We start from the raw sequence: 17,106 nt of genomic DNA, 5'->3' as shown, positions 1-17,106 counted from the left end.
AATACTCCTTTAGCTCAGGGTCTGCAAAGATCATCCGATGCAATTGACCTGCTGCCCTGCATTTAACTGGAGAAGAGTGTGACGTGGCAGGGGGGGCAGAGGCCATCGCCTGCCCAATACCAAACTCCACACACTTGCAGCCAGCCCTTCTGACAGCTGTTCATGACTCTGTTTATGTCCGCCTCACACCACTGCCCTGACACCAGAGGAACCCCCCCCCCCCCTCCCTTTTAATATAAAGGTCACAGACTAATAAATTATACAACCAGTAACATAGGAGAGTGATGATATACAGTAGGAGCTGCACATCACAACATGAATTCCTGTGTGCAGTTGAGTGGGCTTCCAGATAGGATCATGTTGCTGTTCCCGTGGAAAACTATGTGAACTGTGTAAACAAACAGTTTCCCTTACAAGTTGGTCTTACGCAATGTGTGATACTGAACACGGACTTCAGTTCTTTATTCTGCAAATGGTACTTCCATTTGGTATGTTAAGTGACTTCTTGCAAAAAAGAAGAACATGTTTTTTTTCTTGGGGTTTTTTCCCTGGGTTTTCTTACTCCAAGTAAAGTGTTTAAATGATCATGACCATCCGCTCTTTAAGTTTCCAGAGGAATGAATTAGAGATGGTGAAAGCAACAAAAAAAAAAAAAGTGGAGGGGAACACATTAGCAGACAGAGAAAATGACTTCCCATGCGTGAAATCTAGGTCAGGGAGAAGTGGCTGCATCTCTTGGCCTATAAGCCAACAATTTTGCCCGTGTTTCCCTCATGCTTTATTCATTGTGGCACCATGGGGCCCGGTGACTTACAGAAGTCTCTCTCAGCAAAGCGAGTCGTGTAGGGCTGCAATGCTGACAGCTGTCACTGTGATGAATTATTTTGTTTGGCTGACATTATTTTGTGTCAATATCTATTTATTTACACATGAATCTATGGAACCGTCACATTCATTATTCCCTCTGACAGTTAACTTAGCCTGTTTCTACGCCTCTAAGCTTTTCGATGATATAACACTGCTGCTACGTCCATTATCTTTAAAGTCTATGGTTGGTCACAAATGGGGCTTTTCAAAAGGAAAGCTCTGACCAGTATCCAACAAATGGTCTTGAAAGTAATGCTGGCTTAATGTAAACTGGTTAGCCGGACATGCTAATGTCCATCCATTCCTTACACGTTATTGTGGAATGAGGTTACACCTATGCTGCCATTTTGTTGCTGTTCATGATTTCAGTGTTTGTGTTAAAGGGTTTGTTTATCTTAATCATGAAAAACTTATTTTCTAACTTATCCTTTTTTTTTTAAGGAATATTTCTACTGCTACTTCTACTAGACTACTTCCAGTGACACACACAAAAACAAAAAAACATCAGTATATCCACTGTGGATATGGACCAAATGGTTGGACTTAGTTAAATCGATGTTTAATTATAAAGTATGTCCTGCTGTTCCAATATATGTTGACCTATACATATGTATTTATTCTTCTTTATTTTATTACTTGTTTTACTTTTTTGTCTTCATCTGATAGTACTACACATTGATTGGAGCACTTTTTTGACAAAGAAAATTCTGTGGTCATGCAATTGTTTTTTTTTAAGATTATTTTTTGGGCTTTTCCACCTTTAATTTTGACAGGACAGCTAGGTGAGAAAGGGGAGAGAAAGGGGGAAGACATGCAGGAAATCATCACAGGTCAGATTCAAACCCTGGACCTCTGCGTCGAGGCATAAACCTCTCAGTATATGTGCACCTGCTCTACCCACTGATCCAACCCGGCTACGATTATGCAATTGCTTTTGGTGTGATGATGTCGAAAGCACTAAATGTAAAATATATGAAATACTCCGAACTTTTTCTAACTTTGTTCTGTGACCTTTTTTGAAAAAAAAAAAAAGAGCTCTTCGGAGGATTTTTCAACCACAGAGAAGTCCAACACATTTTAAATCCTTCCCCCACTTGATAAGTCGAGGATAATATTCTCATCCAGGCACTCGATCAATATCTCAAAGCCGACAAGCGGATGGTCACTGCAGATAACACACTTAGGCTACTACTCATAGAGTCTTGTACTGTACCTGCAGGAGACACCTCTTTTCACCCACTTCTCCTCCCCCCTGCCTCGACCTTCCTCATCACCTACTGGGTGATACTCAGAGATAAGGGTGTTGGGCTCTCCAGCTGTCATACCTGGTGCTCCCCAGTGTGCCATTGCATAAACTGAGAGATACAGAAAGAGTGAGTTGGGGGTGGGGGGGAATTTGGAATTGTTTCCATTTGACATTTCACCATCAACACAAACTTCAAAAAGTTGGCAGTGGAGAGCTGCCAAGCCTGGATGGCGCTTCTTCTCGACACAGAGCTGGAAATACACAATACACACATGGGCCATGCCATGGCATCTACCCAATTCACTCAGATTTACATGGTGTTAATATTAGAACACAGTTTATGCCTTCCTGCAAGTATAAAGCTGTCTGATCCATCATATATTCACTGATTTATCTCATTTATGTGTTTTGCAACAGAATCCCATTCTTCACAAAATCATAACTCGTATGCATCAAAATACATCTTTTCTGCTTGTTGAAATTGTCACTTGGGGGCTAATCCACAGAATTAATATTTGATGAGATGTTAATTTAATACTGTGTTCTGCACAAAATGGGATGCCACACAGTTTGAATTCGCCACTCTCCCAGTCCTTTCCTTTACCCCCTACTGCTTATCAGTTAAGAATATCTATCTTTTTGTCATACACTATTCAAATTACTTCCTGTTTAAATCTCGGCAACTGTGAAATGTCTGGGGAGCACGAAAACGCTGAGTGATTACATGTTTTCATGAACAATTTTCATCTATAAAAAGCGTTTTAAACTCCCTTTAAAATTATAAAAAAAACTGAAACAAATGTGTTTTTCCTTTTGTTTACATGACATATTTCTTATTCCAATTCGAGTAAAATGCTCCTTCTGAACACAAACCAAAGGGTGAAAAACATAAAACTATGATTTCTGTTTCATAGCACAGAAAATGATTTCCAACTTTCTCTGAGTTAAACAAAGACGTTGTGACCCAGGCAACCAATGTCCACGACACACAAACTGGCAGTAGCTGCACAACATGCTGGAGACAGATGCTAGACTAATGGCTTCACTGTTCTAACAACAACAACGTCATGGTTAAATTAAATAATCAGGGATGATGCTTTACTGACTTGCGGCTGCTTTTTTCCAGATTGTATTGTAATGGGAAAATTACATTTAAGCGCAATTCCTTATATTTTTATGTTTAATTCGTACTTTACTCCTCTCACAAATGCTGGAAGAGTCTATCTCATTTCCCACATGCAGATTTTGATTCTAATTTTGTGAGACACCCAGTCTGGAACATTATGTGAGCACTGTTAGCCTGAACCGATAAAGGTACAAGGTCACCCTAAAACTATCTCTAGTTTTCCCATGCCAGTTAAGATGTAACTGGGGGGTGAAAGTCATACAGGGAGGAGGAGGTGAGATGACTCCAAGATGTCTCTTGTATTTTTCTGATTGTCTTCACGTGTATTGCCTGTCAAAATTGTAGTGTCATACTAAGCCAAGTGCCTGTGTGTTGTCACTCTGAAGATGCATAAAAGCCTAGTGTTTCTGTTCACTCATTTGAGAAACTGACTCCACACTGGGCTGCGGCCTTTTGTGAAATCATGTTGCTCCTATATTTGCAAATATATCTTTTTTAATAAAATACAAAAACCCAACTTGGTTTTAGTCTCAGTCTGTCTTATTTGTTTCAATTTACTAAACTCTGAAAACTCTTCCCCCTGCTGCAAAGGAAACTTCCACGACAGTATCATCTTGTCACACACCCAAAACACACACCCTAAAAAAAACTGTTCATTCAACCAATTCATTCAGATTTTGTGTTGGTGGGGATGATAGAATGTAACAAGTTCATAAAAGCAATTTTTTTGTGACCAAAACATTCATTCCTTTATTTTAGAAGAAAAACAAACTAATTAATTACACACATATAGACACAATTATTTTCCAAACATGTACAAAAAAAGAGATAAAGACATTACTGTAAAACATTTTCTCCAAAAAAAACCAACTAATTAATAGAAGCCTCTGAATGTGGGTAAGTATTGTACTTTTCCAAAGATAGTGTGGAATTTAATTGCTTTTGTTTGAATAGAAAACTATTTCTCATCACATGGTATCAACACACATTGAAGAAATTAAGTCAGAGTTACACATTTCCATTTTCCAGTTGTGAAAATTAGGTGACACAAACCAAGTTTATGCTCCAGATTGTTCTTAAATCTCCATACAATCAACTCAACTGCATTAGCAGCTTACAGGACCGCACTGTATCATTCTCGTGGGACAGAAAAATTCAATTTTCGTTTCATAATGCAATAATGTATAATCTGTTTTGCTTTTAGTGTGACATCACGCCTTTAGCTGATCATCATGTGAAGAACGTTAAAGTGCTGTGAGCATCCAGCTCCCATGGGTTAAACGACTTGCTAAAGTGAAAAAGGAAAATGCATCTGACCAACATAAGAGCAGCTTGGCAGCTCTGATGTGAAGTGAAAATGGGACATACCATAGGAGCAGAAGCTGGAAGTGGGTATCGTTACCATGGGTGACGAGGCCGAGGTCACCCAGATGCAAGCCCAATCTCGCTCAGCCTGGCAGCCAATTTTTTTCTAGTGGCCACAGGGCTCCCAGGAAGTGCGCCGGTCTTTATAGCCAATTTGACCAAAGAGGTTATAATAGACAGACTTGCAGTAAGACAGATTTACATAATAACCTAACAATAACCACCTTTAAAGGAATAGTTCGACAAGTTGGAAAATATGTTTTTCTCGCCGAGAGTTAGATGAGAAGATCAATGCCACTCTCATCTCTTCAAGTATGTACATGTAGCTAGAGCCAGGAGGTGATTAGCTTAGTTTAGCATAGCGTAAAGATTAGGAGCAGATGGAAACAACAAGCTTGGCTCTGTCCAATGATTAAGGTCCCATGACATGGTGCTCTTTGGGCTTCCAGATCGGCCCATCTGAGCTTTCATTTTCTCAAAGGCAGAGCAGGATACCCAGGGCTCGGTTTACACCTATCGCCATTTCTAGCTACTGGGGGACCATAGGCAGGCTGTGGGAACTCATATTAATGTTAAAAAACCTCATAAAGTGACATTTTCATGCCATGGGACCGTTAAAAATAAGCATAGCAGCATTTTGAAATTTGAATTTACGCAGGTGCAGCTAAGCTACGCTACCAAGAGCTTGTTGTCAGCTGCCTGATGGATACACTTTTGTTTGTTGAATAGTAGTTACAGCACATAACACCACAAACAGTCATGTTTCACTTTTTCTATGAGTACAGAATAAACAAACCAGATAAACATGTTTTAGATGTGTTGGTGGGCATATTTGTGGAATGAGCTGCAGGTTAGCTGTTTCCCTAAACTGGGATTGTGCTTGACATTTGTCTTATGCCCCACTGATGAATGTATAAGCCTTATAACCTCACCTAAGTTATATACAACTGATGCAAACTAGTGCACATTTTCAAATGATTAAAGATTTTACAGGCAGATTATTGATGCCATAAAAAAATGGGTTTGCTACTGTACATTTAAATCAGACCGGCTTATGTTGAAGTATGTAGGCTGTAAAGTGTAATGTTAAAGTACAGCCTGTGCTTTACCTTGTACTGTACTATGCAAGGCCCTTTCACTGTAGTGAAAGATATCGGGGCCACAATGGAAATAAGTTTGTAACTTTCTTGTGTTATCCTCGACAGTTCTGATAAATGTACAATGTCACTGTGTTGGCATCCTGTTATGCATTTATTTCTGTTACTGTCTAATAAATCAATCAAACAAAAAAAAGGCCTAAAATATTCAGAGCTGCAGTCGTATTATGTGTCATAATCATGTTACTGTGAGAAATAGGGCCATGCAAAGATATTAAACAATGTAATCTTAACCAAAATAATCAAGTGCCAAAACACAGGAATAGCGGATCTGACAGACTTCCTGTGATTGAATATCCTGTTCTCTAAATCTTTTACATGCTACCAAACACCAAAAGCCACATATAGCAGACACTTTCATTATTTAAACCAGCCTGCGTGTCCACAATCAAAAAAGGACATCCTCTTGAAAATAGCTTTCCTCAATCTAATTGCACTTCGACAGGAATGTTTGTTAGCCTCTTCCGTGCTTTTCAAGATCCCCTCTGCCTCTCTAGAGAGGGTAAAAGTGGACAACAGTGGCTAAAAATAGTGTTCGAGAAAGGATAAATCAACGCTGCACCTTATGCTTAATTAAAGATTAACGAGAAATTGCTTGCTGGTGTGGAGGTTTCTCAAAGCCTCACTTTACTTCCCTGATTAAGGTTACGTAACACTTGTTAATACTGCATGGACTACGCTAAAAAAGTAATGACATCTGCCCGTGTGGCAGAATCAATCCTGCCATGACATGCCGCAAAATTTGAAGCTGGTGTGTTGCCAACGCATTGATTAATTGGGTGCTCACAGCTGCTAAATCACTTAAATCATATTGATTTGTGCAAAATGTATCTGAATTAATAATGAACCTCATGAAAAGATCCAAGCACTGGACCTTAATTTGTCATCTCCTTGTTTGAAGCACCGAAAGATGGTTTTTGTGACTGACACAGAGTGCTAATGTCATGCTACTAAATGGCCCCAGGAGCTCACCGGTTTATCCATATTTCCAGAAAATCAACATAATGACATAATGATATCTTTTCTTTTTGGTTTTCCTCAAAAAGTTGGAGCAGGACACACTGAGAACCCTTTTTTTTATTTCACAATATAAGTCAAACTTTTTCAAATGTGCTTCATTTTGTCTGTACACATAGCTGAACAAGAACTTTCCCTAAATAAAATACAAATCAAAAAGCCAAACTATTGTTTAAAAGAAGACTAAAACTCTGTCACAAGTATTCTATGATATCCACTGTTACATTTCTCCCCAAAACTGTACACCAAAGTATTGAAATTAGATAACCAGCTAAATTTAATTGTGTCTTGCTTTCAGTGCTGTTTTGTCTTTTAGGAGCCTCCTTTTCATAGCAAAATCTACTGTAAGACTTGAATCAGTATTCTGTAAGGTGTACTCAGACAGAATCCTGGCAAATATTAGAACCCTGAAGCTGTACGACTCAAATTCTTGAACAAACTGAGACAACAGGAAAATGAGAACATGTGAAGGAAATAAAAAAGAACTGCAGTTCAAGGTGAGTTTATAGATCAGACAGCCATTAGTCAAATGTGTGCAAATGATGCAAGGCAACATAGATTTGCTTTGCATTCTGTCTGAACATGGCTAAACATCCCTCATTTATGGTTTTCTTTGACTCAAGACAAGTTAAGGAGGTTCCTTCCCCTAATTTGCCTTTGGTGATGTAGATAGGCAGGGAGAGCTCGAATGGTTCTGAAATAGTAAATAAAATTGACTGGCTATAGTAAGAAATCATATCTTTTCATCCAGAGTAAACAGCCCCTTCAGGTTAACTACTAAAAACACACTCTTGTTTATGGATACAGCCAGTGGGAGTAGTTGTAGAGCAAGGGAAAACAGACAGACACACACACACACACACACACACACACACACACACACACACACACACACACACACACACATGCACGCACACACACACACAAATACAGTCTTGTACTTCTGGCAACTGAGCCGTGAAGCTCGCTCACTGGTGGCTCCTCTGTAGATTTTTTTGGAGGAGAGCAGACTTCCCGTTGTGCAATGCAAGCCAACGACTTCTGCAGTCTTCGTGTTTCCACTGCCCTATCCAGTTGTACACCTAACATGACCGATCCAAGCCACTATGCAGCCTTTAAATCCTTATAAATATCCAATGGCTGTGTGTTTCTGCTGTGTCAGAAAGTATGGTGGCTGTCCTTACCCAGAGTGGGGTGTGTAGGGACTACTTTCGTGCTCGTCCCCTCTGTGACTCATGCGACTTATTTAGCGTGAGTCACTACACTGCAAGTCCACACCTTTAAGGCCATTGGAGCCTTGAAGGAGGGTCGAAGCAGGCGTTTTTGGATACAGCCTGTTCTGCTGCAGATGGGCCGCGGTAAAGGTCGAGAGGATGAGTAAGAGCCGAGGTACTGTAAGATGCACAAATCAGAACAATCTACTACCACTGGGGATTTAGCTTTGGATCTGTATGTATATATGTGTGGTTGTGTGTGCAGGGAGAGAGAAGAAAATAGGCAGAGTTAGAAAGGAGTGAGTCACTGCTTAGACTATGTGTATTTATTATGGCAAGGATCACAAGGAGACAGCTGCTGAAATTATCCTGGATAATCGGGAAATCATAACAGAATATTCTTATTCTTTATTTGATAGCTGATAGTGAAGAGAGACAAAAATGATTGAACAGGACAGGGAATATAATTTGCCACACCCTCCTCAGTTACGGTTGCTACGCCTGTCAAGTTTTCTGTTCTAGCATGGCACTTATGCAGCTCGAAATTCTTATACATTTTCAAAACAATAGACCCTTAATTTCGTAGTGATAGAGTGAGTTTTAGAAAGCCCAAACTTATAAAACCCTCCCAAAAACAAGTGAATGATGTGAAGTTCACCAGGAAACCTTAGCAAATTTCAGGTTTCTCACAGGCGATTTTCATCCAACAGCAGCAATGAATAACAATGAACATGTATTCAGTTAGTTAAATACACACCATAAAATTCATCTGTGTCACACTGTAATGGTATAATGGTGTAATTGCAGAGGCCCATTAAGTTGTGTGTTTTCTGTTATTGGTGACAGTGATGGGCTCATTATTGGACAGCGTGATGGATAGTTTACAAAGCTGTACTGTACACTAGATAACACTCTCTGTACTCAGGGCAGGGCACCATATCCTCACTCAGGCAGGAGATGATGTCTGTGTGCCAAAATAACACTATTAAATCAAATAACACCTCAAACCCATCGGTGTTTAATTTTAGCTTAACACAAGAGATTTGCCTGAATAAAAGTAAATTAAGTTTAAAATTAGCTGCATTATTATATCAGGATCTAATTACATAATACTTTCACAGGGCTGAGAATCTTAATTGCTTGATACGCTGCGTAATCAACACATTTTGCCCAACTACAGTACTTGACGAAAAGTCCACTTTTTAGCTTCTTCCAAAGGCTTTCAACCACATTTCATCTTCCTCAGCACAAGTATGCTTTGTTGTCATGGAGATAGCTCAGTTTCCATCAAGCGACCCATGGAACTTTTGGTCAAGTGAAAACAGGTCACATGAACAACTGATGAGGAAGACCCTTAGATGGGGTTTGAAAACCATGGAAAAGGCTAGTAAGTGGATGTTGAATCAACATCTTGCAACACTGTTAACATAAAGTCCAAGCTTTCACATGCACATGGCACATTAATCTTAGAAAGCAGTTGTGATCTCTGCACACAATTTCTAAAGAGCTGGTCTGTTCATTACACCCTCCCTGTAAAGAGCTTGTTAGGTAATGTTTTCTTCGTCAGTGTGCCTGCACCTTTTACAAGGCCTTTTTCATAGTTTGCTGCTATAATGAAGCTATAATGCTCCATCAGGTGCTGGCCTGCTCCGTCTGCCCACTGGAGCCCCGACTGGCTTCAAAGCGCTCCTGTCGCCTAATGATAATGAATGCAGTGTGTCTGCTCAATGTGCTTCATGGCTCACTGTCAATCTGTTCCACTCAGACACAGGTTTCATTTTACTCTCTCTGCAGGAGCAGCCGCTCCCGAGAAAGACAGTTTTCCTGGTTGGTTTGCCCGCTGGACGCTCTGAGTGAGTGGTCATGAACCCTTTGCGATAACAATGTGTTTGAGACCCTGTGGTCTGAATCCAAGGAATGCTCTTTAAATCCAAAGTAAATACTACAGTTAGCAGTTTGATACAATGCCAAACTCCTGCACTTTTTCTTCCTCATATCTTTTGCATCCAGGAAGCCTGTGTCATATATTTCAAAGCTTCATAAAGAAAGTCTTTGACTGTTTATGAAAAGATTGATGAAGAAATCAATAAATGGGCAGGGCATCGCCTACTGGGTCATTAATAAAACACTAAAGGAGTCCTTTCAGATGTGGCTTTATGTGGTCTGTCCTCATTGGGTCAAAGCAATCTATTTATGCTTCTTCCTCACCCCCGCTATCTCTCCATCCACTCCTTTAGGTCTCCAGATAAAAGAGGGCTCATTGTGAACAAAGCAAAGGGTTTGACAGAGCTTTGGACACCTGCAGCGGACCAAACCATTCTGTTTGCTCATGTTTGTTAAAACGGGTTATCTGAGGATGGGAGAAACCATTCAGTTACGGGAGAGATGAAGAACCATGAGAAATGTATGATGCTGCACACATGTCACAAACAGCATTTAAGCCTTTGAATGCTGTCAAAAATACTCCTCCAGTTGCACAGATGCTAGAAAAAGAATACAATTTCAATGTGCTTCTTTTGATGTGTCATTTAAAAAAAAGCAGCAGGCAATAACGGCTTCATAATCTCCTTGGATGGCCATAATACGCCATGTAAATGATATTTACATCCACATTGAGAACATGTGCTGCCAGAGATGGTGCGATAACTTCCCAGACTGGAGTGTTGCTATGGGAACATGACTCATCACAAGTCGTTCCTGCTATACCTGTGGCAGCTGCACAGTACTCATGAAAGCTATTTCATGCTCCTTTTGTTTGCCAAGCAGCAGTGCTGAGCCTCAATTTTCAATAACATATCACATCGGATGTGCGGAAAACACAATGACACACAGGTGCTAAAAAGGCTTTTGTAGCGAGTTGTTTTGTGCTCTTCTTTCACAGGAAATACTGTATCTTTCTGAGCACTTTTTGTTGACTTCAGGACATGGGTTTGAGCCTTAACAGAGTGAGGCTGTGATTGAATCACACAATCAGACCCTGATTGTGTGAGGAACAACACAGAATACAATAGAAGCAATTCCCAAAGAAAATGCATGTGATTGCAGTATATGTTGATGCTAATTTTCATGAGTTTTGGATGACTTTAAAACATATGTGAAGTCATTGACCTTATTGTATCAGCTGGATTATAAATACAATTGGAGTTAATGGAGGCTTGATGCATTATGATAAATAACTGTATGTGTCCTCATAATAAGCTTAAATACAGTTTTATCAGTATGCAATAGTGAGCTTTTTTTAATGGTCCCATGGCATGGGGGGGAACGCATTAATATGCTGTTCCCCCAGCCTGCCTATGGTCCCCCAGTGGCTAGAAATGGCGATAGGTGTAAACCGAGCCCTGGGTATCCTGCTCTGCCTTTGAGAAAATGAAAGCTCAGATGGGCCGATCTGGAATCTTGCTCCTTATGAGGTCATAAGGAGCAAGGTTACCTCCTGTTTCTCTGCTTTGCCTGCCCAGAGAATCATGGCTTACAAAACAAGCAAAGTGGCAGTTGGTCAAGGCCACTGATAGGTTGGATATTTCAGCCTACATGTTTCTAATGTATTTTATATCTTGTATGTAGGGTACTACACAAGAAGGTTAGTCTGGGGACAACCTTCACCCACAAGAATGTGTAAATCTATTATGAGTTTGGGTACAATCATTGCCCGATATCAGCCACATACCCCCCCCAGCATGCAGTTGAGTTGAGAGAGTATACCATTTATCAAGAAGAAGTCACCCATCCACAAAGAGAAGTTATCTCAGGACTCTTTACAGATAGAGTAGGTCTAGACCACACTCTAAGTTACAGAGACCCAACAATTCCCCCCAAGATCCAGCATTTCCCATACACTTTTTTTGTGGCATTAGAATTAAAAATGTGTATGCAAATGTGTGCAAATGATAATAAGAAAAAGAATCATGCCAAGACAACATGATTCATATGATATGAGATGAACAGTCTTTTCTAATTGTGCAACACGCGCACACACACACGCACGCACGCACGCACGCACGAACGCACACATGCACGCACGAACGCACACACACACACACACACACACACACACACACACACTCCGCAAGTGGCAGATGTTTGAGCCCAGTTTTGTTTCTGTGTGGTGGTTTTCAGGTATGTTGTCACACACTGAGAAGTGTGGAGGAGGCCCAACTGTCATACCACTACTAACCCTGTAAACACAATCCTGCGCTGTCATTCACAACGGGCCCACGTCATTTTATCCTCACTGGTTACTGGGAAAGTATATCTGCAATAAAAAAAAATTTAGCTCTGGCTGGAAGCCAGATATTTGGGAATATGTTCTTCATTATGATGTGTAAGGTGGGAGCTGTGGTACGTTACTTCAGGTGGGTGTATAATGGTTTCTGCTGGAGATTGTTGTTTTTTTTGTATGACTTACCTTAATATCAAATATTGATCTGTATATGATGGATCATTGTAGTATGAGTCTGAGCACAGCACGTTTTAAAGGTGAATTACTTCTGACCTTGCTCCTAACCCTTACCATACTGTATATCTATCATTATACTGACTCAATATGAGCTGACCTATATGGTCAATATGAACACATGCTCAAATACAGTAATTGGGTCCACAAAAGTAGATAACACATTGTGAGAGTCTAGACAGAAATATTGACATCTTTACAGTGTTTCTTGATTGCTTTGATCTGCTTAAAGAAACTGGGATCCACTCTGTTTTCATCATCACTGTCTCAGCAGAGCAGAAGACACCTCTTGCAAATGTGTTTACCCTTTCTCATTGGATTGACACATTTTCCCCACCCTTTTGCAGAACAGTTAACACGGATGTCATTCAAGCAGTCCAAACTCCATTGTTTTAGCTATGATAACAAAACAGAAACCAACTGTTTCCTAACTATTAGAAACTACCTACATCAGTATGAAATCACTGGAGCACCTGTTTGACGCTCCTTCACACAAATCTTCAATTAGCAATCAGTCTGCAGGGTTAGGCCACGTGGCCCCATCGTCAAGACACAAGAGACTGAGAATCAATAGTGGCTATTTCTTATACTCTACAGTAATATATGTTTAGACTTTAATAGATTTTATTTTGATTTTCTTAATTTCTTATACTCTAATAGATTTCATTTTGGTTTACATGTATTTTGTGTAATATTTACAATATTTCAGTTTTTCAGCCACAGTTTGAAAATAAGAATCAATGGAATCAATCAAATTTGCATCAAAGCATTTCTGATTCTGGATCCAATTCTTAGCAAGAAGGCAAAGTTGACAATAAATGGCACTGGTATGAAATCCATGTACAGTAATAGGCTACAATAGAGATAGATAGATAGAGATACTTTATTTATCCCGAAGGAAATTACGTAAGGTGTCCAATAGCTTATACACATAGGCACACAGACATATGACATATGACATCCAAGCAAAAGTTTGGTTGTAGCATGTTTAAAGGAGCGGTGTGGAAAAAATGCAGAAAGGTGCAATGGTATCATAGTGCAAGATTGCGTCAGTGCAAATTCTATATCTATTCAAGTACAACAGGCAACACAATATATCAAAAACAGAATAATCATTACTTAACTATACATAGACACTAGTAAAAGACTTGAAGAAAAGTTTAAGTTATGTAAAGTTGAAAACTGTCCACAAAAGGACAGCATGGTATATTGACCATACATGCAAGCTGATACGTGCACTGATTCGCACTGAATGCTGTATTTAGTATTTTGTTGTCCACGGTGTAATGGTTGATTGGAAGAGCTCATACACTTGTTTGCAAGTTGTGTTGCTTGAAGGCAAAATTTGCTTTTGTTGCATATTTGAAATGTTTTGGCACAGTTAGAGCCTTTGGCAAACAAAATTGTCATTTTGACCATGAGTGCCACTGTTTCGGCCTGTGTGTTAACTGTTTTGTGGAGTTTGAGTTGACTGCTGCATCAAAGCAATCAAGAAAAACTGTAATATCATGAGTAAAATCTGTTTTTAAAACAAAATGTCTGCACAATATTTGAAGATGCTGATGTATTATTTTCTTTGGAGCAAAAGAACAACATTTAACTTTTATGCTATACCTATATTCATTGTGAAGACAAAGAGGTCACATGTTCGCAACCCTGCAGACTGACTACGTTTTTTATATGCACACCTGAAGGAAACTGAGAAGAGAGACAAACTAAATTAGGAGCAAACTGGTGGTTTTGCATGTTTTATCATTTTCCAAAGCGTTACAAATATATTTCAAATTGATGTCCCACCTTCTAGGCAGCTAGTGGTTAATTAATTTCAATAAATATATACAAATGAATTTGCATAAAACTAAAAGTTGCTTGAAATAGATAATCCATCACATTCACTTCAACCTTTATTATTTTAGCAAAGTCAAAAATTGTAATGCAGTCGCAGGCAGGGACTGTTCTGGAAAATATCTCTTGTTAGTGCAACATTCAAGTACTTGTGGGGAAACTGCAACAATGAAGACTTAAAGTAAAAACTAGGGTATTTCTATATATTTCTTTTTGTCTACAAATCCCATAAAAAGACCAAAAACCATCAATGTGTTAGTCCTTTTGTCAATACTTCTGCGGCACCCAGCTCCAAGCCCATTCGTTCTGTAAGTCTTAAAAAAACCACATCACAAATATAGCTTAATTTTTCTCTTTCACAAAGTCCACATTTGTTTTGTTCATCTTAGTTTTTTGAAGATGCTGTGAATTACATCATCTCCCAATTTTACTATCACCCAATAATAATAACATAACTTAATAGAGGAAGAAGTCAAACTAAATAAAGATGACTAAATGCTCGATTTGATTGATTATCTAAGTAACTTTAATGGTAAAATTCATTGGCATGTTTTGGACACTGGTTGACGGCAACACAAACTGCACAATTTTATAAATGCTGTAAAATATGCAAAATAATGAGTGTAATCTATGAATGATTTAGTGGTTGAATAGCAAGTGATAAAGAGTAGAAATCATCTGTTAAATGCTTGAGAGTCTTTATTACACAAAGCTGTCCAAAGGCATCATGTTACCCACTACTGTATCTCGTGCTGTGACTCTGAGACAAGACATATCAACTGCCAAGTTACCTAATGCATGACCTGAGGACCCCCCCCCCCCTCCCTGGCCTCAGGCTGTACTCTACCTCCTGGGACACTGTAAAGGCAGTGGATTTCAAAAGGTGCAGCGCAGGTACAAGCTCCGAAGGACACACTTATTTCTAAACATCTTAGGCATCTCTCCTACTGCCTGAAGTACGGACTGCACGGTTGGTTTGGTATGAATGTCCAACGGTTACGTAAGATCATTGGTTAGAACAGGAAGTTGAAAGCGCTCAGAGCAATCTTTGTTATAAGGCTGAGGTTGTGAGGTGCTAACAGAACACCCATTTTCCTCTCAGTGTGCTCTGTTCCAATTTTTTCTCTCCTTGCAAAACACCAAATTCATTGCGTTGCTCCATAACTGCACAGTTTACAATGAAATGAGGCAGAGAAAAGCAGTAAATCCTCCCATTTCAGAAGCTGAGGCATTTTCCTTTGGTAGTGACTTACTGAGTAAATCGAATATCAAACGTATTTGTTGATGGACTAAGACAGTGGATCCAAGCCAGGAGATCAGAACACACTGAAGGTGGTAAACATTGCTGCTAAACTTTAGCATGTTAGCATGTTAGCATGCTGATGTTAGCATTTAGTACCACTTTGCCCGAGTGCAGCTTCACAGAACTGCTAGCATGGCTGTAGACTCTTTTAGTCCTGTTTACTAATCAATGTTCAAATGTTCAAATTTGCATTGTAAATTGTGAAATTCTTGTATTGTGGACTGTTGGTCTGATATGTAGGTGTAATACTAATTTAAAATGACAATTTTGGCTCTGGGGAATTGTGATGGACTGTTTTTTTCTTTTTTACATGTTATGAACTAAACAATTACAGTAACAGATAAGACAAAGGGCATTTGTTCCTAATTGCACCTATACTGCACATGTGCAGCTCATCTTATCTCCAAAGGATCTACCTCCTTACTTTCCATCTGTGCTTGAGACCGACTCTGAATCTAATCAATTACAATTTGGTGATTTTGCCCAAACTCACGGCTGGAGATCAGCGTCTTTCCCCTTTTTTTGTTACCATATGAACTTTAGTTGATTGTAGGATGTGTAGGAAGTTTGCTACTCTGCATGCCTCTGTGAGCAGCGGTTGGTAATCAGCAGATATCTTACTGTGTTTAGTAGTGAAACTGCTACAGTTCCTTGAGGCCTTTTAGAGGAAACCTAAATCTGCAGTGGCTGATTACGTAACACACATAAAAGCATCCTCCAAAAGCAATCTCATTTGCGATTTTGAAGCTGTGTTCAGTGCTTCGCTCTGATACATTGGTTAGGTAATACACCGGTGCTGAGAGTTATATTGGAGGTGACACCCCATCAGGCCTATATATAGCTTTGCACTTTTCCCCCAGGAGCCAAGCTGTGGCTTTCTCCCAGGCATTTGATCGTTTGTTTGTAGGGGACAGACATCACCCACTGCACATGCACGCCTTCAGTAGCTTCACAGTATGTCAGAAAGACTTTGATCAACTGTGATTATGATGCTTTTAAGAGGCAGTCACTTCACAGGTAGTTCACCTCAGGGTTTCCCTAAACTAGGCCTATAAAGTGATTAGGTGAGTCATCATTAAATACTCAAATATCATTGCCACAAGCAAGGCCGGTTCTGAGCCGGTAAAATGAATTCTCTGATATTGTGTCGCTCTTAAATAAAACTAATTGGTGGGGGATTCAGGCACCAGCCCATAAGCCTCATAACAAGTGGGAGTATGAAGTGAATAGACACGAGAAAAGATATATAAAAACCCCTGCAGGCTTTGTCTGATTCCAGTGAGTCACTGTCTGCAGTGGCTTCTCCGGAATTGGGCATGACTAAGCACAAACATTTCTGAAGTGCACTTCTGGTGCCGGCTGCAGCATGTTACTCCAGTTTGGATTTTAATAGGCCAACTCAGTGTTTTATGCCACAAATTTCAACCATCAGTGGTGGTTTTTAGCTCGAGCTAATTTGTTTGATAGTGCAATCCTTTTTCTTTTAGCCTTTTCTTTATTCCACAATAAT

This window comes from Perca fluviatilis, chromosome 14, assembly GCF_010015445.1.
Source record: "Perca fluviatilis chromosome 14, GENO_Pfluv_1.0, whole genome shotgun sequence".
Taxonomy (NCBI): Eukaryota; Metazoa; Chordata; class Actinopteri; order Perciformes; family Percidae; genus Perca; species Perca fluviatilis.
Note: the sequence above shows the minus strand (reverse complement) of the source record.